The sequence below is a fragment of the Sus scrofa genome, chromosome 14, assembly GCF_054392235.1.
Source record: "Sus scrofa isolate SSC_HxYL_T2T_F1_AM1 chromosome 14, Sscrofa_HxYL_maternal_Yorkshire_Landrace_v2.0, whole genome shotgun sequence".
Lineage (NCBI taxonomy): Eukaryota > Metazoa > Chordata > Mammalia > Artiodactyla > Suidae > Sus > Sus scrofa.
Window position 1 is genome coordinate 35,953,982 of NC_139396.1, and position 26,125 is coordinate 35,980,106.

Sequence of the window (26,125 nt, forward strand, 5' to 3'; positions counted from 1 at the left end):
GGTGAGCCCTAACCTGATATGACTGGTGTCCTTATAAGGAGAGGAGATTAGGACACGGACACACAGAGGGAAGACCGTGTGAGGACAGAGGGAGAAGGTGGAGGTCTACACACCAAGGAGAAAGGCCCCAAGAGAAACCAACCCTGCTGACACCCTGACCTCAGACTCTGAGCCTCCAGAACTATAAGAGGATAGATTTCTGCTGTTGAAGCCCACAGTCTGTGGTACCTGTCACAGCAGCCCAAGCAAACTAATCCTATTTCATACTAGCTTCAGTTCAATTCAAGAGATTGTCCAGCTGAGGTTGGCCAGGCACCAGGCCAGGCTGCAGATTCGAAGAGGAAAAAGACACAGTCCCAGGCCTCAAGCTGCTCACCATCCAATGTGAGGTCAGGTAAATCCAGAAGAGAATTCATTTTGGGGAGTTCAGAAAGAGCACTGAGAATGGGGTGACTAATCATGGGAACATCCAGGAGGACTTCACAGAGGAAGTGAAATCTGAGGACACTTTAAAAGGGTCGAAAAGGCTGGACAATTTACTGGGCAGAAAAGAAGAGAGAGTGAGCGCTTGATAAACATACTGACGCATGAAGAGACGAGGCAAGTTTGATAAATTATCCAGATTACAGGAGCAAATAAAGCACCAACTGGGGCAGGTGGCGGGAAGCCATGTCATCTTTCTGAGCTTGGTTTCACCATCTGTAAAATGGGAATAACAGTACCTCACGAAGCTGATGTAGGGTCCACTGCAACAGCGGGAAGACCGCTGACAGCAAAGCACTTGTGTCTTGTGTCAAATCAACTCATCATAAACTCCCTAAACGCTGAATTCTGCCCACCCCCTGTAAGCTTCATTTGGCATGAGCACCAGTTAAACCAGGCCCTGCCTGATTTCTTTAAACAAACAAAAATAAATAAATTGGAGTTCCCGTCGTGGCTCAGTGGTTAACGAATCTGACTAGGAACCATGAGGTTGCAGGTTCAATCCCTGGCCTTGCTCAGTGGTTAAGGATCCAGCTTTGCCATGAGCTGTGGTGTAGGTCGCAGACGCAGTTTGGATCCCGCGTTGCTGTGGCTCTGGCATAGGCCGGTGGCTACAGCTCCGATTTGACCCCTAGCCTGGGAACCTCCATATGCTGTGGCAGCAGCCCAAGAAATGGCAAAAAGACCAAAATAATAATAATAATAATAAAATTAATTAATTAATTAAAATTTTAGAATAGATTTAGATTTACAGAAAACTTGCTGAGACAGTACAGAGAATTCCACATGCCCCCTCCCAGTTTCCACTACTGTTAACATCTTACATTCATATGATACACTTGGTACAATTAAAGAACCAATCCTGGTATGTTATTACTCACTGAAGTCCACAGTTTATTCAGATTTCCTTGGTTTTCACCTAATGTCCTTCTTTTGTGCCAGGATGCCAGCCAAGATGCCACATTACATTTTGTCATCAAGTTTCCTTAGGCGTCTCTTGGCTGTGACAGTTTTGGCCTGATATATATTTTTTTTTTTTTTTAATTTGGAAGATGCAGCGTTTGCTAACAAAAGTACTAATGCACAGAAGTAGGAAGTCGGGGAAAGAGCTGCAGGGCTTTCTGAGAAAAAGGTGATTTTTTTTTTTTTTTAGTATTGTATCATTTGGCTTATCAACAACATACATTGGTTATAAATGAGCCTTATCTGTTCGCTGAAGCCCTAAAGTCTTAGTCCATTTTCTCCTTTGCATTAAAAAAATAACTAATTTACATTAGTAAACACATAATTTTAGGATTCTCCCACCGTGTGACAGCCCGGGTCCTTTTCCTCGTCCCAATGGTCCCAGGCGTCCTGTGTTCTTGGGACCAGAAAGGCTGCCTCCCTGGCTGAGCCCTTGGGATGGGGGTGGGGCGGGAACAAGAGCAGCGCGTGCGCAGTGGCGTCCATTCTCTCCGAGGCCCTCTGCTGGCCTCTGGTTCACACCCAGCACAAGGTCAGAGGCGATGCTTCCACTCTGAACCTGGTTGGCCGAGGAGGTGGGGTGGGCCGGGTGGGGCTGTGGCTGGCTGATCCTCACCGACAGGCTGGAGGAGGGCACCAAAGGCCCTGCCTCCAGGGCTGCGGGAGTGGTGATAAAGGGACACGTCTCAGGGTCTGCCAGGTCAGCGCTCTGTGTCTGGAACACAAGGTTCTAGGGCTGCGTCTGTTCACAGATTTCACGTCAAGGCCCCATCAGGATGACGAGGAAGCAGACAAGAACTCGCAGTAGCAGCATCCGTTTATAAGCTTGAGCCTCAGAGAACCACAGATCCCACCCCACCACTCCTCCTCCATCCACCTCGAAGCTGGCTACAAAGCCAGTAATCGCGGTGACACACTCTCAGCTGGGCTCCTTTCTTCTCTATTTGTTTGTTTAAAAAATATTTTTATTCACATGTTAAATTGATTATCTTTGTATCATAAGAGCAATACAATGATAAATCTTTAAATAAAAGAACTTAATGGCTCAAGTCATTGTAAAAAGATTGAGACAAGCAGATGAAGTGAAAATCCCCTTGAACACTTCTCAATCCTGCCTCCTCCCCAGTGTAATCAGTGCCATCAGCTGAACTGTGTCCCTAGAGGTCTTTTCAGAGGATTTACATGCCTCTGTGGGGACATTCAGCAGTAGTGTATGTTTCTAATAAACTCCAGTGATACACTGGACGGGCTCATATACTGTCCTCACACATCCGAAGTAGAACAGAGATGTTTACATGGCCTTTCCACAGTGCAGCTGTAGTACACATTCTATAACTGTTTACTTGCAGAAATTTGGGTCCTTGTTCATTTCTTTTTTGTTACAAGTCATGTTATAATTAAAATGTGTCACTTTTATTACCTTTTTTCTAGCAAGGCTGGTGGTTTTCATCTCCCCACTGGGGCCAGATGATCATGTATCTTCCTTATCCTGGAAACAGCAAGAGAGCACCCCTTGCTCTATATGTGTGCCCAGCACCGTGCATAGGAAGGGACCGACAACACCTGATGTTCTTCCCAAGTTGTGTCTACTTCCACAAATACCGCTGATGAGAGTCTTTGAAAATGTTGGCATTTTTAAATGACAATCTCACAGCCATAACTCTGATTCAGGTTTCAGATGGTTTGGCCTGAAGATGACCATAGGATATACAGAGATTGCATCATATGCTGAGGCTGCCATAACAAATGATCACAAACTTGGTGGCTTAAAACAACAGAAATTTATTCTCTTAGGGTTGTGGAGGCCGGAAGTCTGAAGTCAAGGTGTTGGCAGGATTATGCTCCCTGAAGTCTCTAGGAGAGAATCCTTCCTTGGCTGGTGTCTGCATTGCTCCAATCTCTGCTTCTGTCTTCTCCTCTGTGTGTCTGTGTTTCCTCTTCCATCTCTTGAAAGGATGGTTGTCATTAAGTTTAGTTTACCCAGCGGAAATCTAGGATGACTTCCTCTTAAGATCCTTAAGTACATCTTAAGACCCTTTTTTCCAAATAAGGTCACATTTGCATGTTCTGGAGCGAGGACATAAGTGTATATTTTGGGGACACCATTCAACCCACTACTGGGATTATTAGCTGAATCCTCCAACCCACAGCTGGGGGATTATTTCCTGCCAGGGGATAATAAATCCTATGGAAAAAAAAAAGCAGAAGAGAGACACAGGGAGGTGGCAGGCCAGGGGTGGGGTTCCTATTTCAAATAGGGTGGTCAGGGAAGGTCTCTCTGATAACATAACATTGACCAAAGATCTGCAAAAGTGAGGATGTGAGTCATGCACGTGTCTGAGAGAAAAGCCTACCAAGCAAAGGGAACAGCAAGGGCAGATCTGGCATCTGTGTACCCTCGGCACATTGTTCCTCTTGTTGGAATGATTTATTACATTACCTTATTTTAACCGTATGCATATTGGTCTCCCAGATTAGACTGTAAGTTCCTTGAAGACAGAAACGGCATCTTTCTCCTTGGAGCATCCCCAGCACCTAGCCTAGTGCCTGGGGCATGATGCATGGTGAGTAAAAGTTTGACAAGAAAGCAAATGAACGACAGGAGATACAAAGGGCTGCTTGGTTTATGTGCCTTGCCCAAGGTCACACAGATGGTCAGGAGCAATGCTGAGACCAGAACACCAGAGCTCCAGCTCTCAAGAGAGCAGAATGGCACATTTTAACGGAAGCTTGCTTCCTAATTAATTCTCTTGAAAGAATCAATTTGCTGTTTCAAGATACATAGAATAAATGTAACCACATGACAGGACAGAGCTGCAGGCCTCCTCAAGGCATGGACCTTACTGAATGAGACTATTCTCACTGCTCTAATGCCAGGAAACATTTCATACGTGGCTGGTTACAGGGTCAAGAAAGAAGAATGAACAAAATCAGTAAATTGGGTGTCTCTTAGAAGTCAACCAGATTCCAAGGAACAACCATTCAAGAAACCAGTAGCTCTGGGAGGAGGTGGGAGACAGAGTGGCATGCAGTGCTGGACAGTTGGGTCAGTTGATTATCAGCATGGACAGACGGTAGCTAAGAGGGGGCCCTGGACTGGCGGGGAGGTCAGTGAGCTAAGGTCAACAGAACCTACAAAATGAGTGAAAGGGGATAGTCCTAAAAATCAGATGGACAAACTTTGGTGGGGTCCAAATTCAGGGAAGGCCAGAAGGCCAAGGACACAGGTAGAAAGGCAGAGGGTCAGTTGATTACAGGGAGCACAGGTCAGAACACTTGCAGGACCTTGGATAGCTCCACAGGAGGCTCGTGGAGGGACCAAAGGGTCTTTCTGGCTCCATGTCCCAAAGGTGAACAACTGGGTCCAGACCAAACTCTGAGACCTGAAGGACTTTATACCCTCTGGCTGTGAGGAACCAAAAGGCATCTATGCTCTGAGCACATTCCCCCAAAGCAGTGGCTCTTTCATATGTTCCAGGTATTGTATTGACATGACTGATGGTGGTCAAAGCCACAAGGAAGCAGGAGACATCAGTGGACAAGGAGAGGCCTTAGTTGTGTTCCAGATCTCCCACCCACAGAGGCACAGACCCAGCCCCTGCCTGACTCGCCTGCTCCAGATGGTGAAGCCTGGCTCTGCCTTGGGCAAGGGGTAATCTTCACCTACACAGGAATCCCCAGGCATCTCCTGGCGCCTCTGATGGTGTCAGAATGAACATGCACTTTGGAAGCGTTTAGCATCCAAGCAAGTTATTTCACTTCGTTGAGCCTGTACTTTGCCACCTGTGAAGTGGGGGCGAGACTTTTTCAGAATGATTGTAAGGACTAGCCAAGCTATCCAAAGCGCCTGGAACACAGCAGAGGCTCCGTGAGCACTCACGGCTGTTAGGATTGGGACCACTCCCTGTCCTCCTTAGGGTCTTGTTGGAGGTCTGGTGCACAACCCTCAGAGGGGGCTGCTGTCCTTCTCCCCAGAGTTTTTAAACTCCTGCCACGTCCCACCCAAGTTTGAAGCTTGAGTCCAGGCAGGGTCTTAAGACATGATAGAAACTGTCAGCCAGTAGATGGGAGACAGATTTTCAAAAGCCAGTTCAAAAAGAACTCAGCTGCTTAAGAATTGCTTCGGAGACTAAAAAAAACGTAACATTTTTGGACTGCATAGCCTGGAGAATGGCTGAAGACGAACTCAGTGTTGGCAGAGCCTGTCAGACTTCTGCCTCCAGAATCAGGCCAGTGCCGTGGGCGCCTACTTCTGACTAACATAAAAATTCTGGTGGGATTATTTGTGACAAAGAAGAGAAGCCAGGGCTGAGTCATACAGATCTGGATTCAAATCCCCTGTCTCACTAACCCTGTGGTCTTGGGCAAGTTATATAATTTCATGAGCCTTGGGTTCCTCATCTGTGAAACACAGGCAGGGGGCTAACACTTCTCTCAAAGAGCTGGTGAAAAGTAAATAAGAAAAGGAGTTCCCTTTGTGGCTCAGCAGTAACAAACCCAACTAGCACCCATGAGGACGTGGGTTTGATCCCTGGCCTCGTTCAGTGGGTTGAAGATACGGCATTGCCATGAGTTATAGTGTAGGTCGCAGAGGCGGCTGGGATCTTGCGTTGCTGTGGCTGTGGCGTAGGCCAGCAGCTACAGCTCTGACTAGACCCCTAGCCTGTGAACCTTCATATGCTACGGGTGCAGCCTTAAAAAGAAAAAAAAAAAAAAGGAAATGAGAAAATATATCTATTTGTAGTTCCTGACAGAGGATAAGCACCCAACCACTGTCTATACCCTAGCCTTCTTGCCTGAGGAGTGAATATCAGGATTTTGAGGAGGGAAAAGCCTAGTTTGTAGGTTTATTGCAAGGTTTCTTTCTTCTTTAATTTTTATATATTTTTTAACATCCTTAAATTGTTGTAAGCTTTCTGGAGTTCCCATCGTGGCACAGTGGAAATAAATCCAACTAGCATCCATGAGGTTGCAGGTTTGATCCCTAACCTAGCTCAGTGGGTTAAGGATCTGTAGTTGCTGTGAGCTGTGGTATAGGTCGAAGACGTGGCTCAGATCTGGCGTTGCTGTGGCTCTGGCGTAGGCCAGCAACTGTAGCTCCAACTGGACCTCTAGCTTGGGAACCTCCATATGCCTTGGGTGTGGCCCCAAAACAAACAAACAAAAAATGTTGTAAGCTTTCTAAGGAAACTGGACCACATTTCTTGCTTCTTGTAGCAGAAGTTGAATCACAGAGCTGGGAAAGTTTTTGCAATCACCTATATCAGTATCTTTATTTTAATGAATTAATGAGTCAGTGAGGCCCTAGAGGTGATGTGGCCTTCTGTATTGCAATTCCTTCAGTGGAAGTGACCAAAATCCAAATCAGGCCTGGTTAAATAACAGTGAAATATTTGGGACATCAGACACCGATAAGCCCTGAGACTCATAGGATGCTCTCAAAGCTGCTGGCTCACTCTCTCCTCCATCACACCACATTGTAGCAACAGCTGGTAGACTTCCTCCACACAGAGGGGGAAAGGGATTAACAACAGCTCTGAAGATTTTTTTTTTTTCTTTTTAAGGCCACACCATGGCACATGGAAGTTCCTGGGCTAGGGGTGGAATCAGAGCTGCAGCGGCTGGTCTACACTAGAGCCACAGCAACAATGGATCCAAATCACATCTGTGACCTATGCCTCAGCTCACAGCAATGCCAGATCCTTAACCCACTGAGCAAGGCCTGGGATCAAACCCCGAATCATCACAGAGACTATGTCAGGTTCTTAATCCACCGGGCCACAAAAGGAACTCCTAGACTTCTTTTTTTAAATTGAGGTATAGTTGATTTACAATGTTGTATTAATTTCAGGTATACAGCAAAGTGATTAAGTTATACATTTATGCGTATGTGTGTGTGTGTATGTTCCTTTTCGGATTCTTTTCTCTTACAGGTTATTAGGAAACACTGAGTATAGTTCCCTGCATTATACAGTAGTTCCTTGTTGGTTATACATACAGTAGTGTGTTAATGTTAATCCCAAACTCCTAAGGTATCCCTCCCTCCCCCTTTCCCCTTTGGTAACCATAAGTTTGTCTTCTAAGTCTGTGGTTCTATTTCTGCTATATATACAAGTTCATTAGTATCATCTGTTTTAGATTCCCCTACAAATGGTATCACGTGATATTCGTCTTTGTCCGACCTGCTCCACCTAGTATGATAATCTCTAGGTCAGGTTCTTAACCATGTTGCTGCAAATGGCAGCATTTCATGCTTTTTTATGACAATCACAGCTCTAGATGTCTAATGTACATTCAGCAACCTCAATAAGAACTTCTGTCTCCCCACAGCCTGTATACACCCCAGGAAAGGACCCTACCAGAGGGCCCTACTGGTAACATGTACTGGCCACTGTATCGGAGGGTCGACATCAGTGATTGGCTAAGCATGCGGTGTGGTGGGTGACGCAAGGCTTCATGGGGGGAGGCTGGGCAGAGGAGAACCCCCCTTTATCCACTCTGTCTGCCGAGTTGATTGGTGGTGCTGCGAGGTGAGCACTGATTGGTGGTGCTGCGAGGTGAGCACCAGCTGATTGGTGGTGCTGCGAGGTGAGCACTCCCTTGTTCTGGTTCCTAATGCGGCATCTTTTCCTCCATCAGCTCACAATCCTCCACCCAACGGTAGGTCTTATTTACCCAGTGCGAAGAATGGATGTGTGCTATTTCAACTCTGTAGCAGATGTAAGGGCCCTCAGCTCACATCGGGGGACCGGTCAACCAGAATTTGTGATGAGATCACCTGCAGCCATGGTCAAGACTGTTATGTGGGGATCCTCCATCCTTGCCCATGACCACCCAGCTGTCGGTGAGGTGTGCTGGGGCAGCATTGCTTTCAATCTCCTAGTTAGCAGTGGTGCCAACGCTAGGCTCCGCCTCCTGTAGGGAATTCAGGGTCCACTAAGCAGGCACAACATACACCCCCCCAGTCAGGAAAATGACCTAACTGTCTGTGAACCCAGCTGTGCCACTCTAAGACTACAGATCAGGTTGCTTCTTTAAAACCATTGTTCATTCATCTGGTGATATGTTCACGGTTTAGAGAGATTCCAGAACAGTCAACCCAATCCACCACTCCAACTGAAACAGCCAAGCAAACCTCAGCACCAGCGGACTTTGACTTGTGGCCAATCTACAGGGAGCATTGAATGTTAATGTTGTAGACAGAGCCAGAAGGAGCCATATCGATGGTCCGGGCTTTCTTCCACCTTATGGATGAGGAAGTTGGGGGTGGAGAGACCCATGTTACTTTAGGGCAGAGATTTACAACATTTATCCAAGAAACATTGAGCTAGGACCAGAGCCACAAACGGGCCATGTGGCCACTGCCCACTACTGGACTCCCCACTTCCCCTCCCCCAGCCATTCGCGTCCTTGGGGGACCCTGGGCCTGAGGTCCTCCTGCCTCACAGGGACCAGCTGTGGGGGAATTGCTGGCATGGAGGAAGGTTGGGCAGAGTCCTGGCATCTGGGGTCCCCTGTCCCTAAGGCATCCCCTCCTGCCTCCCAGAACGAACTGCTGGCGCCCTCGGGAGCCCTGGCTCAGCCAGCTGTTCCATGTCTAATCTGAGGAGCCGAAATTCTAATGGGGATGATTAATGAGTTTGCGGGTGAGGGGACGGGGAGCCATGCTTTCCCCTGACACAGAGCCTGGTCCCGCGGGTGCCGGGATGAGTGATGCTCCCCGTGGGGCAAAGGGCTGCTGTCTGAGTCAGGGAATGATTTAGCTCCTCAGGGAGCCAGCGTTCCCTCAATAACTCACCCTCCTTGAGAAAGGGAGTGGCGTCCCCCTGTCCTGTCTGTGCCCCCTCTGGTGTGGGGTGGGGGGCACCTCAGGAGCAAGCAGGAGGAAACCCCATGTCAGCATCCAGCAGTACTGGCCGAGGGGCAGGGGCTGCTCAGGCTGCTGAAGGAACCAAGGAGCAGATTTAGACTGGCTGGTTCCCGGGGCCAGCCCAGGATGGCTGTAAAGGGTACTGGAGGCCTTGACCTTCCCAACCATCACATTTTCACCCCCACCCATAAAGAATAAGCTGATTCCTGAAGCAGTTGGCAACGATGTGGAGAAGTGGAGACCCTTGTGCCTTGCTGGGAGAGTGTATAACAGTGCAGCCACAATGGAAACCAGTATGGTGGTTCCTCAATACGTGAAACACAGAATTACCACCTGATCCAGCAACAGATATCTGTGCACCATGTTCAGAGCAACATGAGTCACAGAAGCTCATGAAAACAACCCAAGTGCTCACTGACATACGAACAGATAAACCAAACATGGCATCTCCATACCGTGGGATATTATTCAGTCTTAAAGAGGAAGGGAATTCTGACACAGACAACCACATGGAAGAACCTTGAGGACACTGTGCTGAGTGAAGGAAGCCAGTCACAAAAGGACAAATGCTGTATGATTCCACTCACAGAGGCACCTAGAGGAGTCAGCTTCATAGAGACAGAAAGGAGAGGGCTGGGGGCTGGTGGGCTGGAGGGAGCAGGGGTTCTTATTTCACAGTGACAGACTTGCAGTTTGTGATGATGATAAAGCTCCAGAGACGGATGGTGGGGATGGCTGTACAGCAGTGGGAATTGTACTTCATGCCACTGAACTGTACACATTAACATGGTTAAAATTGTAAATTTCAGGTTAGGTATATTTTACCACAATATTTTTTAAAAGGGGAAAAATGAAGCTTGGTAAACACAAGAGAGGGGGCTCAGGCTTTTGAAGGACCTGGGTGTCTGAAATTAACAGGTTGTTTGAACACCAGGGAGACTCAGGGCAAACTTGAGAGAAAATGGAAAGACAAACTCTGGGGCTCTGTCCATCCAGATCCTCTCAGTCTGAGATGATCATGCCCAGTGCAAATGCTGCACTGTCCTTGGAAAACAGATACAATTTTTTTTTTTTTTTTTTTTTTTTTAGGGCTGCACCTGCGGCATATGGAAATTCCCAGGCTAGGGGTCAAATCAGAGCTGCAGCTGCTGGCCTATGCCACAGCCACAGCAACTCAAGATCCAAGCCGCATCATCGACCTACACCACAGCCCACAGAAATGCCAGATCCTTAACCTACAACTGGAACTCCTTAACCTACAACTGGAACTGCAAAATTTATACCTGACAGTCCACTTCCAAGACCCATGTCTCCTGCAAAAGCACCTCCCCTGGTACCTTTTCTGTACTAACAATGAAAATTACAAAAATATTCATGGCTAATATTTACCAAGAATAGAACCCTGTGCCAGCCCCTGTGATCAGCACCCTATACACATCATCCCTTTAAAACCCACAATAAACCCAGGAGCTAGGTACTGTTATCACCCCTTTTGCAGATGGGGAAAACTGAGACTTGAAGCAATTAAATATCTTGAGCCAGTAATTTCTCCAGCGCTCACTCTCTCACCAGTGCTTGCTGAAGACCAAGGTGTGAAAGGCTGGATAAAGCCGGAAGGGACACTGAGCAAGGTCTTCAAGACAAATGGGGCTCTAGCTGTGACCCCAGCTGTAGGATGCATTAGCCGTGACTCAGCTGTCTAAGCCTCAGTCTTTCTTCTGCAAACTGGAGATAATAATCACAGCTGCCCAAGGGTTTGCCACGAGGACAAGGACACAGCGAGGCAACAACCCCAGAGCTTAGTGCCCATACCCGCCTCTGAGCTCTCCGAGCTCTTGGTTGCACTTGGTGACTCTGGGTGGAGCACTTTAACTCAGTCCAGCAACCTCCCCGCCCCCATGAGTGACAGGCTACTTGAGGTCAGAGGTTGCATGGTGCCCTCTCTGGGTGTCCAGCAGCAGCGTTGGAAGTACGCAGTGAATATCTGAGTGAATGGTGACATAATAAATGGATGTATGATCCTCTCTGACCCAAAAAACAAAAAAGAAAAAAAATCCTCCTGTGGCTACAATCGGAGCCACAGCCATGCATGTGGTCCATGAGGCAGACTGGAGTGCCGACTCGTCCCATCCCTGCAGACAGCTAGTCTAGTCGGTCACTTGGGGCCAGGCTGATCTCAGGGAGGATAAGAGGGAGCAGGCGGCTCTGGGAGGGGACAGTCCTGCGCCTGCGGTGGAAAGTGGGGGCTGTGAGAAAATGAGTGGGAAATGAAGTCAAGGAGCCAGGGAAATGGCAGATCTGTTAACAGGCTGTTTGTGCTTTTGTCTCTGGAGAAGGAAGAGGATGGAGAGTAAAGAGGAGAGTCAGGGCAGCTTCCTGCCCTGCCCGCGCCCGGGTGGGATGGCGCTAGATAGTGGCTGATAGAAGTGGAAACGGGGAGACAAGATAAAGGGGCGGCACACAGGCAGCAGACCCCCTCCCCCCTGGAGCCAGCGCCAGGGAGGAGCCCGCAGGGGAGAGGAAGAGGGTGAGGAAGCGGGGAGGAAGGCCTCACTGAGACAGACCCACCAGAAGCGCCGAACTGGCGGGCCTCTGTCCAGGGATCAGACGCTGCCCTAGACTCAGGCCCAGGCAAACCCCACCCTCCCCAGGAGTTCCTAATCGTCCTGAGCACAAGGGCTGTGCAGGGTGGGCTGTTAAAAGCCCAGATCCCTCCAGGGCTGTTTGCTGCAGGTACAAGTAGGGGCTCAACTAAATGGCTGATTCCTCATCTTCCCTGAAAGTGGCTTCAGCGATGCTTTGTTTCCTCCCCATGACCTCCGACCTCAGGAGCGGCCATGAAGGGTCTCTGGTGACCAGAGCAGCAGATGCTCCACCAAGAAGGCTTGGGCAGTAGCCGCATGGTTCCATGGCTTCCTTCAGCTTCGGACATCAGAGGGGACTTTGGGAGCCTGTGCACGCAGTGTGTGTGTGTGTGTGTGTGTGTGTGTGTGTGTGTGTGACTTTGGGAGCCTGTGCATGCAGTGTGTGTGTGTGTGTGTGTGTGTGTGTGCGCGTGCGCGCACATCTACTGTTCTGCACACACCACTTCCCACTCTGCTTTCCTCCTGAGAAGCAGCCTGGTGCTGCCGTTCACACAGGGTGCAGGCATTGTGCAGGCGCCTGGGCTTTCTGACCTGGTCACCCTGAAGTGTGACACTCTCGCCATCGCTTCCTTGCAGAGCCAGGGGAGGCGCGGAGCTGAGAGACAGTGCGGAGCCATCGTCAGGAAGAGCCTGGAGGCATCTGCTCCTCTCCCCGAGCCTGACCCTGGACAAGCATCTATCCCGAACCTCCGCTTCCTGCTCCGTCCTCTGTCTCCAACATCACTTCTGGATCCTGTTCCAGGAGGCTGAGGTGTGGGGTGGCCTTGCCATCACTAACCCATGTGGCCGTCCTGCTTGAAATCAAGCCCTTTGGCTTGTCCTCCACAAAACCTGCCTTGGACGTTGAGGGCACAGTCCATCCATCCCCCACAATTACTGCTCTCTGCACAGCACCCCTTCACCAGCTCATTCATTCACTTGGCCCATGTTTTCTGAACACCTATGTGCCAGCCCTGGGCTGAAATGTGGGGACACATGAGACCTGATGGGGCTCTCGACTGAGAGGTAATGACAAGAAATGAACACATGATCATTATAAAGCACAGGATGTGCTATTTAGGGTTCTGTGAGAAAGAGAAAGAAATTGGGGTGGGGGTGCCTGTCAAGGAAGAATACACAACTTCTTCATCCCAGGCCACAGACTACTTGTATTTCACATGCAAACTTGCAGATCACACAAGAGAAAGGAGAAAGGTGAAAGGCGAAAGGTGAAAGGCCAAGGACAGAGGCAGAAGACAGAAAGGAGAAAGGGACGAGCTGAGCATTGTGTGCTAACTCGGTATCTGTAAAGCTCTGATAACGCTTTAAACTCCATTGTTTACCTGGGCAGGGAGGAGGCACTTCAGTGTCTGTAAGAATCTTCCAAGAAACCCAGCCTAGCCCTCTAACCTCTCAAAAATTACGCTCTGAGATCATCAAAGCTTAAGGAGCCTAAGTGCTTGGTTAAGCAAAGTGACCCAGGAAATGCTGCCTTGGACCAAAGGAACCGAAGGAACATGTGTTCCAAATATGAAACTGGAAAGGAAGCGAGGTCCCAACCCATGGAAAAAAAAGAAGAAGAAAAACCTAGACAAAATGAGCAGCAACACTTGTCTTCTGTTTCCCTGCCCCTTTCCTCTTGGACTGGCCCGTCTGCCCTGAGTCTGTTTCCAGGGCACCTTGCAGTCTCAGAAGAATGCATGCAAGCTCCTCACTTGCTCTAAGGTGTTTGTGACTGAGGTGTGGCCCACCTGGAAATATCTGCAACTTACAGTGGGACAGATGAGGAGTTCCCACTGTGGCTCAGTGGAAATGAACCCAACTAGTATCCATGAGGACTCCAGTTCTATACCTGGCCTCGATCAGTGGGTTAAGGATCTAGCATTGCTACGAGCTGTGGTGTAGGTTGCAGATGGGGCTCAGATCACTGGTGGATTTGAGACCTAGGGGGCGGAGAATTTACTTTGCTTAAAGCTGCCCTGGAAAACACCATCTCCTATCCACAGGACACTTTATTTCTGCCTCTGTCTCATTGTAGTATTCAACCTGTGGAATATCCCAAAGAAGATCCCATCAGGAAGACGGCAGATCCCATGTGGCCTGGAGCTGGGGTCAAGGAAGTGTACCCCTCTGCTGGACTTCTAGACCCCTTCGGCCCCTTAGCCCTGGCCTCTGGGCCAAGATCCCCAGGGATGCCAGAGAATGTGGCAAGACCCCTTGAACGAAGATCACCCAGCAAACACAATGACAAAGCAGACAGTCCCCGCCTCTGTTTTCTAAGTTTCTTTCTGTCCCTGGAATGTGTGTTTAAGAGACAAAGCCAAGCACTTTATCTGCTGCCACTTGATGTCCTGGAAAAGGCCTGGATGTGGACTCAGAAGACCCAGGGTTGCCTTCAAGCTCTGTTTGAGCCCGGCACCCTCAGGTATGGAGACTGCCTGCCAGCTCACAGGGCCTGGTGCAAACCTAATGGCGTGGGGTTCCCATGTGGACCCTGACCTTTAGGGTCTGTACTTACTATCAGCCTAGGGTTCCAGAGCCCTGGGGAGGGGGGGGAGGATGGATGGAATGGCCTCCAGCCCCTCACCTCTTGCAGGAGCAGTACCCGTCTGTGGGGTTTGTGTGTATAAAGGTGGGTTCACAAGGCCACTCTGCACAGAAAGAACTACCTTCAAAGGGAGCTTGCCAACTATGTTTCAAATTAAATTTACCCAGGAGCCCTTCAAAAAAACCCACTGTATTACGTTTTGACTCCAAAGAGAACAGAAGTCTCCAAATGCTTACAGTGTGCACTGATTTTCTACTCAAAGTTGAGGTCAGAACCTGAGGCCCCATGGTGTCACCTTCCCTCTGGCAACCAAACACAGTAGGCCTAGCCCACTGCACCCACCTCCTCCTCGCCCCAGCTCTTCAAGGAGGAGGCCAGCAGGATGACCTCTGACCCTTACTAGCCCCTCTCCTCTGCCCTGCTCACCAACTCCCCAGACCAGGTTTCATGCCAAAGCCATAAACAGCTACAGACACAGCAGCCACCATTTACTGCATGTGACTATAAGCCACACACTCAGCCGAGCATCTTAATTGTTTCAATTCTGGCCTCAGGACCATCCCTTGAGAAGCCCCCTTACTGGACTTGTTGAATGGATGAAGAAGCTGCGTCTTGGAAAGGTTAAGTAATTCCACCCAGCAAACTGCAGGGGCGCACTTTCTTTCTTAACCAGACTCTCTGAGGGGCTTTATAACTACAGTAGCTGCAACACCCCTCCCCCACCCCACACGCACACACAGTCTCCTGTGCTCAGACCTCCACTAAGAATGAACAGAATCCAGGAAGCCAATTTCTCCTGTGGCACATCAGGTTAAGGATCCAGCATGTCTCTGAAGCAGTGTGGGTCACTGCTGTGGTGTGGGTTCCCTCCCTGGCCCAGAAACTTCCACATGTTGTGGGATCAGCCAAAAAAAATAGAAAAAAAAAAGAAAGGAAAAAAAAACCAATCTGGAAGGACTGAGCATGCGGGGAGAGCACAGATCATATTTTTAGGACTTTCCTTAGAAGCTGGCGCAATTTAGCAAGGGGGAGTTGGGGGTAGGATGGAAGAGAAGTGAAGGTGGGTCCCTCAGACTGGACCACCCTCTGGTTTTATCCCATGTAGAATTACCCAGTGCCCCCCAAGAACAGGCTCTGGTGGAGCCTCCAGAGGCGGCAGGAGATTCACAGAAGGAAGAGCATGGGCCCTCCCCACCCAGAGCTTGCCAAGGGGACTGCAGTTCTCCAAAAGCCCACAGCCCAAAGCCCTCCGGGGCAAGGCACCCCAGCATCCTCCACCCTCCCCAGCACTTCAGCTTCTGAGCCTGAGAGAAAGGCCAGGAACGGTGACTGGGAATCACCCCACCGTGGCGCCCTCAGCAGCCCCAGAGCAGAGGAGAGAGGTGAATTCTCATGAGAATTGTGATAAATGGGCCTCTCCACCCCTCCCCCTCCCCCAATTAAAGCGAAGCTGTCCCAAGCGGAGATGCAGAAAGCACTTCCAAGCCAGGCATGACATCAACATTTCAGTGATAAGGGGTGGACAATGGGGTGTTAGACTAATAGAAAAACACCGCTGGATAAGGCCGGCTCCTGATACCCAGGCTGATGGGAAATACCATTGTCTGTCCGCTGTCAGCTGAGTCCGGGCGACAGGGATTCCAGTGGCCGCAGGCAGCAGCCGGAGGAGGGGTGGCCGCCAGTGGGGCTGGGGGAGGGCACCTCAGACGATGGGGGCGGGCAGACAAGGTGCAGGGGGTAGGAGGCTGAGGGGGTGAGAGTGCCCAGAGCGCTGGGGACACGAGGGGGGGGCGGTGGAGGTGGGGTGGGGGTGCTCTGGGTGTGGCAAATAGAGGACGTCTACCTCTCTCCCCACCTAGCATGTTGGTGAAAGTGTCTCTCCCGCCCTGCCTCCTAGAAGCTACGACAGTGACAGCTACTGGAGTCTCGGGTTCCCAAGCCTGGGGCTTGCAGCAGCCAGAAAAACCAAGGGTTATGCAGAAATGGAAGTCCAACACTTCTCTCCACGCCCCCAGGACTGTCACTTGACTGTGTTCATTGCCCACATGTAAACATGACTCTTCGAACTTGACTCTCTCAGAATTTAAAAAAAATTTTTTAAAGTAATATGTGCAGTTTTTACTAATTTTATTTAAATCAAATTTTTAATTTTAAATCAATTAGTAGTAAAAGAGAATGTTTAACAACAAAACTGGTTTCCAGCAGTCCAACACCTCCCTATCCATCTTCCCATTCTTGTCCACTCCCTTCCCCACCCCACTTCTGCTCCAGAGGCAGCCAAAGCACTGTCAACCCCTGGTGCTGCTTCTGACATTTGCCTGTTTCTGAATAATGTACTGATGTTGCCATGTTTTTGTTTATCAGTTTTAGATATCATCTAATGGCTTCTTCCTATGGCAAATGAGAGCTCAGTAACTTTACACTGCTCCCCCTTTTCCTTTTTCTCTCTCATCCTGCCAATATAACTACAATATTTGAATAAAATAATAATTGATGATTATTCTGACAGTAAAAATACTGCTGGAACCCTGTTTCCTAGATCTTGTGGCCTCCACTTTCTTGGTTTACTCCCTTGTCTTGCTAGAGCACCTGCTTTGGTACCTTCTCAAGAAAGAGTATTTTTCATTTGGTAAGGTATTGAATTCTAGATTAGAAACCTTTTTTAAAAGAATTGTAAAAGTATTTTTGAAGGACTGCTCCTTCTTCTAGTTTATAGATGCTGTCAGATCTCTCAAGACACCATTCCAATTCCATAATCTTTGTATGGGACCTTGTCTTGCTCTTTTCTCTAGGAGCTCTAATGAACTTCTCTCTGTACCTGTGATATTTAATATGTCTCTTCATTCATTATTTTGGACAATCAATCAACAGACTGTCAATCTGGAAACATTATCTCCTTTAATTCGGGGAGACAATCGTGTATTATTTCTTGGTTAATTTCTATCCTTTCCCATTTTCTCTATTCCTTCCTTCTAGAACATGTATTAATTGGATATTAGACATCCTAAATAGTCTAAATGTCTCATATCTTATTTTCTTTTTTTTTTTTCCTTTTCAGGGCCACATCCATGGCATATGGAGGTTTCCAGGCTAGGGGTTGATTTGGAGCCTCAGCTGCCAGCCTATACCATAGCCATGGCAACTCCAGATCCAAGCTGCATCTGCGACCTATACCACAGCTCACAGCAACACAGATCCTTAACCCTCTGAGAGAGGCCAGGGATTAAACCTGCATCCTCATGGATACTAGTTGGATTCATTACTGCTGAGCCATGACGGGAACTCCCTATTTTCTGTTTATCTTTTGTTCTACTTTTGGGAAGATATCTTCAACTTTATCTTTACCCCCTCCTACAAAATCCTTTTCTTCTGCTGTATTTTAATTTCCAAGAGATCTTTCCTGTTTCTAGATTATTGCTTTTTCATAACTTCTAGTCTTATTTCATTAAGGCAAAGTCTTATCATCGGAATATATTAATTACAATTATTTTAATTAATTATCTTAAGTTTTCTTCTGCTCTTCAAATTGTGTTACGTTCAGTTTCCTTTTATGTTTGTCTTGGTTTCTCTTTGATGTATTTTCCTCAATTGCATGGTGACCTCTTGGCTGGGTCACTGCAGGACCCACTGGAAGTTCTACGTGCACGAGGGGCTTAAGTCCGGGGTGGGGGTGTCTTCACCATGGTGAATGGGGGGAGAAGGTTTCTGCAGCTCCCATCTCAGGAACAGCACAAGACCCCTGCATTCTGGGATCGAGGCAGAGGTGGGTGCTGGTGTGGGTCTGACGGTTCTCTTTGCCAACTGCTCTTTATCCTCATGGTCAGCGTCACGCTTCAGGCCCCCTGCCTGCACTCTGCCAGATGCCCCTGAGACAGGAGACCCCCCCCCCATTCAGGTTCCACCAGAAAACACTTTATTTAGTACCTGTAGCACCTCAACCTTCACCGGAGACGACATGGCTGATGGGTGACCAGGTCTCCCGGCGTGTCACTTCCAATCCCTCCTGTTTTTCCTTCCCCTTCCCACAGGGGATCACGGTAGAGTAGACATTTCATATAAATTGCACACATGGCATAAAAAAAAAAGAGCCTTGGATATTCTCCACATAATTTTTAAGTGAAGAAATAGGAAAAAAAAAAGTTTTACAAAAATAAATCTGTAAATTAAAGCCAGGTAGTCCTCAATTTTAAACATGCAACCCTCATATAGCCCATACTTTCAAACATAAACACTTAGGAACTCATTATTATAGGCCTATCTCGGATCTCTGGATGACATTTCTTGAAACTACTTTTTGAACTTTCACATGATGATGCTGCCCAGATACAAACAGACGGCTCTGGGCCATGTCACCATCACTGAGTTTAATAGTGCATGTTAATGAGATCATTTGTCTTCTATTAGCATATTTTCCTTCATTGTGTTATCCAACTAAGTGGAAAACAAAAATCAAAGTGTGATACTAGTGATAAGAAGGGTCAGATCTCAGGAACTTAACTGAGACTCAGGTGAGACAAGAAGCTGCCAGAATGGCCCAACTTCAGCTTTGAGCTGAAGTGGTTGAATTAACCTGGCTGGTGATGTTTATTATTTAGTTTTGAAGGAAAACCGCATAGAGAACAAGGTTTAAATGGAGAGTTTACAATCTTTTTTAGATCTCAGGGAACAGAAGCCCTTTGAATACACAAACCCACTGCTTTGTTCTGCACATTTGAAACCGCAGTTGTTTTTTTTTTTTTTTTTTTTTTTTTTTACTTGACTTCATTTAGAGAGGGAAAGTAGATAAGAAAATGAGACTAACAGATTCTCCTTCATTTCTTTTTTCCCTTCCCTTTCTCCTTCCTCCCTTCCTCCCTCCCTCCCTTCTGTCATTTTAGGGCTACCCCCACAGCGTATGTAAGTCCCTGGGCCAGAGACTGAAACCGAGCTGCAGCCAAGACCTATGCTGCAGCTGTGGCAACTCTCGATCCTTTAACCCACTGTCCCAGGCCAGAGGTGGAATCTGCACCTCCGCAGGGACCTGAGCTGCTGCAGTTGGATTCTTACCCTACTGTGCTGCAGCGGGAACTCCACTTCCTCCATTTCTGAAAGTGCACCTACATTCATTCCCACTGTGTCCGAAGCCCACACAAGCCCACTGGGAAAGTACGTGCAGCTTTGGAAAGCTCATGTTGCTCCCTGAGGCATTTGTGTAAGGGTCTGGCCACTCCTCCAGCCCCTAGATGGTTTGTTTCCGTCCAAATATGACTCTACCTGCTCTTTCAGGAGAGTGGGCTTCCCTGCTGAGACCACTGCCTGTCCAGATCACCCACACTCCTATGACCTGCCCAGGACCCACCTTTCTGCCCCCAGAGAATCAGAGTTTGGTGAGGCCAGACCAGGAAAGTCAGTCTAGGTTCTTTCTCCACCCTGCCCCACTCCTGCACCCTCTGCAGTATCCAGGTCACTGAATTCAAAGCCTGCGAGTCATCCTCCATGCCCTCTTGCCTCTTTTGCCACATCCTGTTGATTTTACACCCAAAGTTTCCCTCAGCTACAGCTCTGGTACAGCCTACCACTGTGCCTCATCTGAGCTATTTCAATCCCCCCAGGCTGGTCTGCAGCCCCCGCTTGCCCTGTCCAGTCCACCCTTCACGTTGTTGTCTGAGGGCCTTTCCAGAAACGCCACTCTGATCACTTCAGATCCTGACCAACACCTTTCACGGTTCCTTACCGGCAGAGTCCAGGCCCCTTACGAAGCATCCACCCCTACCTGCCTCTCCAGCCTTTTTCTCCACCTTCCTCCCCACAGAGTCTGAGTGGGAGCTACAGAACACCCTGGCGTCTCCAGGCTTCCACGCACAGAGCTCCCAGCATGCAATGGCCTCACCCCCTTGGTGACAGTCACATCCTTAAATGTTATACCTCCCGACTCCGAGTTCCTACTGCTATCCCTCATCCTTCCCCAGGAAGAAGTCACTGCTCCTTCCTCCTTCTACAACTCTTGAGAAGCCCACCTCCTCTCCCCTGAAACCACCTCAGATTGTAACGACCGCATTTTCTCTCTCCTCTGCCATCATCTCCTTCCATCTCTCTATCTTTAGCGCCCAGCTCAGCCTTGGCACATAGTTAGCATCCAATCAATGTCTATTGGATTTGTTTAATTAGGCTGCAAATATGTAGCCCTTGACCACCATGCATGGTTTGCTATCAAAAAAAAAAAAAAAAGTGGTCACAGAACTGTTTACATAGACTCGAAGATATGTTTCCAAATACCAAGAGAAAGACTTTGCTTTTAAAATAATTTATCAGCAACAAGGGTGGGTGGCCACTCAATTAGCGTACCTTCACTGAGCACAGCAGAACTGAAGGGACTGGACCAAGCGGAAGATGTCCGCTTTCACAAACATTTGCTAATCCACATCCCCAACCGTTCAGTCCACAAACAGAAGAGCAGACGAAACTACTGACAAGGAAACCACTGACTGGTGTCCCTTCTCTGCTAAATCAAGAAATGATAAGTAATAGCTATGACTTACTCAGTGTCCTCTGTATGTCAGGCACATGACCTACTTACTCATGACCCTACAGTGTGCTTATAGCTGGGCTGCCCTCCCTGCTCCATTTGTTTTAACAAGAAATAAATGAAAGTATGATTCCCACATCCAAGGATTTCATAGCTACATAAATTTAAATAGACTGAAGATAAGCTTCTTCAATAAAGCCTTCCCAACCCCTGACCACGTTAGGTGTGGTTCCCTGTTCCCTGCTCCATGCTACAGAGTCCTCCGTACTTTAGTGATCTGTCTTCTCTCCCAGACAGGAAGTCCAAGAGGGCTGGGGCAATGTCACTGTATTCACCCTCATAACCTCAGCAGGTGACACAGCACCTGGCATACACGATGGGTGGATGGAGGGTGGGAGAGACAAATGCACATGGCCTAATTTCTACTCATTTCAGCCATGCTTTTCTTGGTTCTGCAGCCAACTGGCCTGAATTCCCAGTATCTTTGGCCTTTAGCCTCCTGATGGTTCAGTCTTCTCTCACCGTCTCTACCTCAGCCCCCACACTCTGCCACCCCCACCCCCCACCAGCTGCCAGGGCTAATTTCATCACAACCACCCAGGCATTTTGTTTATTGGTAAGTCCAAGTTCCTAAGCATTCCTTGGTTTCCCCCAAGTGCCCTAGCTTTCAGTTACTCTCTGAAAGTTGAGGTGACCACAGGACTACCTCATACCAAGTTCCTACTGTTCCCCCTAAAATCTGCCTAAGATTCCTTCAACTGCCAAGTGAGGTTCAGAATAGGGTGTTCTCAATAATGATCCAGTCATGATTAGTCAGGACTCTTGGGTACAAACAACAAAAACCCAAAACTCAAACCTAGATGGGCCCTCTAGGTGGGCATCCAGAGCCATAATGACTTCAGGCAAGGCTGAGGAGTCAAGCAATCATCAAGGGCTGCGAGCCTATCTCCATACACAGCCTTTGCTGCCTCAATCAATTGTCTTGATTCCCACAAACGGCTCTCAACATGGTAAGAACTTAGGGGCCCCTCTAGGCTCCAGCCTAGCAGTTCATGGTCCTATAGAAAGAAAGACTTTTCCAGAGTCCACGAGTCACCTCCCATGAGGAGATTCTGATGGTTCTGCTCTGATCACACATCTGAATCAATCACAATGTGGAGAGGAGTAAACAGTTAGAACTGGACTAGCCAGGTCAACCCTGGGCCATCCCTGAGACCTCCGTGTTTGACACCCCACCAGACCCATGTGAAGTTCATGTCATGCTCTCCCAGTGAAAGCCTGCTGGCAGACAAAACCTGTCCCCAGTAGTCACCCACACAATAGACACCTCATCAGTACCCTCTCAGAATAAAGGACTATATTAGGCTTTGTGGAGAAAACAAAGATTAGTCAGATTCATCTGACCAAAAGGGGATTAGGGTCAGTAAGAGATTTAATTACGTCCATAAACGTCGATCGCAGAATGCAGTCGGGACCCAAAGGCAGAGACAGAGTGCTCACAGAAGCCAGAAGGGAGATATCTGAGGGTCACTTGTGGGAACCAGTGCAGAAGAATCCTATAAACGTGGTAGTTCATTGGATTGGACCATTTAGGTGAGGAGTCATCAACCTTGTTTACTCAGAGCGGACCAGATGGCTAGGTATGACTTCTTGAGGTCCCTCCAGGCATCCCCAGTACTGCTTTCTCTCAGGTCCAGCCTCCTCATTCTGCTCACCATCCTATCCTGAATCACTCAGCTCATGCCAGGACCCTGATTCCTTTATCATCTATCAGGCTAGTCCATCCAATGGTTACCTGCTGCCTGCCACCGTTATCACAGATATTTCTACTTCTGATTCCTGAGCTCCATGTGCACCTGGCTGGTGATGGGCTTGAGGTCAGATCTGGTACCAGGCTTTGTTCTAAGGGTCTCTTCAACCAAATGCTTCAGCCTCTTACCCCTGGGCTTCTAAGGGATCCTCCATCAGCTGCCAAGAATGCTCTCTCTCTTATCACAACCAACCTGCTGCATGTGGAAGCTCAGTCTCCTAGAATATGCCCCCCTCTTCATCCCACCCTATTCCCCAGCCCAGGATCCCATGGGAAGGCTGAACTTTTGTAAAAGGGGGAAAAAAGATGTGGCCAGGTGGGAAAGGGGACAATGCCGCTTGGAGGCAGGGACACATCTGGTTAGAAGGGAAAATCTCAGCCAGCTAGGTAGATTGGCCTCTTGGGTTCCATCAATTCATAATTTCGCTTTATTCAGTACACATGTTTTGCAACTCTGCACGCTCCAGAAAATAGATGTGGGTTGTTTTTTCTTTTTTCCCACACTGGCTAGAATGTGAAAAGTTGTCAGTCACATAGTTATTTGCTCCATAAGAAGCACACAGCAGGCTTAAATATTTTCCTTTCTTAATGATTCTCTGAGTGAATTAACTCTTTTTTAAAACAAAAATTGAGGTCAAATTCACATAACATAAAATTAACCATTTTAAGGTGTATATTCAGTAACATTTAGTACATTCACAATGCTGTACAACCACAGTGATCACCACTATCAAGTTTAAAAACATTTTCACCCGAAGAGAAAACCCCATACCCATTAAGCAGGCACTCCCCATCCCCCCTTGCCTAAGCTCCTGGCAACCTGCTTTCTGTCTCTCTAGATTTGCCTATTCTGGATATTTCATATAAATGGAATCATAAGAGTTTCCCTTGTAACTCAGGGGGTTAAGAACCCCACATAGTGTCCCTGAAGATGCAAGTTTGATCCCTGGCCTCACTCAGTGGGTTAAAGACCTGGTGTCGCCATGACCTGCAGCTCAGATCTGCAGCTGCTGTGGCTTCGGCGTAAGCCGGCAGTTGTTGCTCCAATTCAGCCCCTAGCTGGGGAACTTCCATATGCCAAGAGTGTGGACGTAAAAAGAAAAAAAAATTAAAATACAAAATAAATGTAATCTTACAGTATGTGATCTTTTGCGCCTGGCTTGTTTCACCTAGCATAACGTTCTCAAGGTTCATCTACATTGAAGTATGTATCAGTACTTTATTCTTTTTTTTTTTTTTTTTTTTTTTTTTTTGTCTTTTTGCTATTTCTTGGGCCGCTTCCGCGGCATATGGAGGTTCCCAGGCTCGGGGTCAAATCGGAGCTGTAGCCACCGGCCTACGCCAGAGCCACAGCAACGCGGGATCCGAGCCGCGTCTGCAACCTACACCACAGCTCACAGCAACGCCGGATCGTTAACCCACTGAGCAAGGCCAGGGACCGAACTCGCAACCTCATGGTTCCTAGTCAGATTCATTAACCACTGCGCCACGATGGGAACTCCACTTTATTCCTTTTTTATGAGTGAATAATATTCAGCTGTATGTATACTCACATTTGTTTATTCATTCATCTGCTGATGAACATTTGGGCTGTTCCTACCTTTTAGCTATTACGAATATGCTGCTGGGAACATTCACGTGTAAGTGTTCCCACACCTGTTTTCTATATTTTGGGCATATACCTAGAAGTGGATCACGTGGCAATTCTATATTTAATTTTTTGAGAAACCACCATACTATCTTCCACAGCAGCTGAACCACTTAACATTCTCACTAGCGATATATAGTGGATCCAATTTCTCCACCTCTTCAACACTTGTTACTTTCAGAGTTTTTTTTAATTATCATTACTGCCATTCTAGTAGGTGTGAAGTGGTACCTCATTGTGCTCTTATTTGCATTTCCCTAAGTTCTAATGATGTCGAGCAGCTTTTCATGTGCTTTCTTGGCCATTTGTATACCTTCTTTGGAGAAATGTCTATTTAGACCTTTGTCCTTTTTTTGGGGGGTGGCACACCCGTGGCATATGGAAGTTCCCAGGGTAGGGGTCTAATCAGAGCTACAGCTGCCAGCCTACACCACAGCCACAGCAACACCAGATCTGAGTGGCTGCAATCTACAACACAGCTCACAGCAACGCCGGATCCTTTAATTCACTAAGCGAGACCAGGAATCGAACCTACATCCTCACGGATACTAGGTTTGTTACCACTGAGCCATGATGGGAACTCCCAAACTCATCTATTTTTCTTTTGCCACTCATGCTAAGAAAACATTGCCAAGTCCAAGTTTATGATGATTTATCCCTATCTTTTCCACTGAGTTTTACAGTTTATAAAACTCTTATATATAGTTTGTTGATCCATTTTGACTTAATTACTGTATATGGCATGAGGAAGGGGTCCAACTACATTTTTTGGCATATAGATATGCAGTTGTCCCAGTACCATTTGTTGAAGAGACAATTCTTTCCCCCATTGACTGGTCTTGGCACCCTTGCTGAAAATCAGTTGGCCATGGATGTATGAGTTTATTCCTGGGTTATTTCAGTTAAATTCTATTCCATCCGTCTATATATTTATCCTTATACCAATACCACACTGGTTTGAATACTGTAAGTTTGGAGTAAGTTTTAAAACTGGGAGGTGTGAGTTCTCCAACTCTGTTCTGTTTCAATATTGCTTTGATGACTTAAAACTAATTTCAATTACAGGAAGGCCCCTGTCATTGGGGAGACTCACCCAAGCCATCCCAGGAGGCAAGTTGTTACAGTGGATAGATCCTTAGAGAAAGAACCTGGAGATTCGAGCTCTGGTTCTGGCTGTGCTACCAATTCTCCAGGTGTTCTTTGTAAATCACATCTCTTCTTTAGGTCTTGCTTTACTCTTCTGCAACATGGAGACAAGGGATCCCCAACTTACTTTTCCTCCTTGGAGTGGGACCTGAAGCCTTTTAATAAGCTCACCCTGAAAAATGCTTGGAATCTTCAAACTGAGACCCCAGGCACCAGAAAAGTGACGGTCAGCCAGCTCCCCCTCCCAGAAACCCCACAACTATAGCCACCTGGCTTCTGCCTGCCCTGCCTGGGTCATCAATAAAGGTGCTATTCTAGCAAATACTAAACTGACAGAGAGGGGGAGCCAGGAAGAAAGTTAGAAATTGGGTAATCTTTAGCGCTTCCTGTGTCATTGAATTATGCTTAGTATTTTTTAGGACTTAACTAATGAATAAAGGGTGAAGTCTCATATTTTTAGATGGCACACATTTATTTATTCAAAACATTTATAGGGAATTATTGCGTGCTAGCACTTTGGGTTACTAT

The 26,125-nt window shown here is 47.7% G+C and overlaps 1 long non-coding RNA gene across 2 annotated transcripts in view; it reads right to left on the minus strand.

The window, feature by feature from the left end:
- Window positions 1–26,125, minus strand: part of LOC102167906 (uncharacterized) — a 96,812-nt gene that overhangs the window by 68,064 nt on the left and 2,623 nt on the right. The window contains exons 3-4 of one of the 2 annotated variants that reach the window (XR_014827194.1): window positions 24,286–25,691; window positions 24,029–24,224 (exon numbers count right to left, since the gene is read on the minus strand). This is a non-coding gene — a long non-coding RNA (uncharacterized LOC102167906). Of the gene's footprint in view, window positions 1–24,028; window positions 24,225–24,285; window positions 25,692–26,125 lie in introns of those variants that run through there. The other variant, XR_014827193.1, reaches the window with a different exon arrangement.